Genomic DNA, 986 nt, shown 5'->3' on the forward strand with positions numbered 1-986 from the left:
ACCATCTGGCATGTTTCCACTCACCCTGCAAGCCTCACAGTGGACCTTAGCTCAATGCAGTATGTATATATATATATATATATATATGTATATATATATATATATATTATTAGGGATAAAATCCAAAATTACAGGTAAAAAACTCAATTAAAATCAATTTATTAAATATTAAAATTAATTAAAATATATATAAATATATAGTTTTAGGGAAAAGAACCAAAGTTCATGAACTCATCGATGAAAATCCACTGTCACATATAGAAAAATTAATAATTAATTAAAGTGAAGTATATTGCCACTTAAGTGTGGCTGACCCCTAGGGGTGGATGTTACTGTTGCTTTTAGCCCCAGGAGGACATCTCCTCCAGCTGGCTTATCGACACACTACTGTGCCCTGTTTTCCCTAAAACTATACATTTATAGTGAAGTATATTTGCCACTTAAATGTGGCTGACCCCGAGGGATGTCTTTTGCATCGAAGGTCGGCGATTGTCGTACGCTGAAGAAGGGAAATAACCCTGAAACTCGGGTACGTACGTATCGTAGATCAAGATGGGAAAGATAACTTCCCTTGGCAAATACTGACAGGGCACAGATGTGTGTCGATAGCCACCTGGAGGAGATGTCCTCCTGGGGCTAAAAGCAACAGTAACATCCACCCCTCGGGGTCAGCCACATTTAAGTGGCAAATATACTTCACTTTATCGTGCAGTTACTGTTAATAACTCGTTCAGAGATTTAACATCGCTTATATATATATATATATATATATATATACACACTTTTTTTTATTAAAGCTGTGAAAATATCACAAAACTGTTTCTCAGAGTTTTGTTTCCGTTTGTAGGACAGTTACAATCAAGACTGTGTGTATGTATATATATAAATAAGTGTGTGTATTTTTTCCTGTGTTTAACTCCATTTATTTATCTATATATATATATACTATACATATATATATATATATATACTATAATATATATATA

This window comes from Octopus bimaculoides, chromosome Z (genome assembly GCF_046866305.1).
Source record: "Octopus bimaculoides isolate indiv1 chromosome Z, ASM4686630v1, whole genome shotgun sequence".
NCBI classification, from domain to species: domain Eukaryota; kingdom Metazoa; phylum Mollusca; class Cephalopoda; order Octopoda; family Octopodidae; genus Octopus; species Octopus bimaculoides.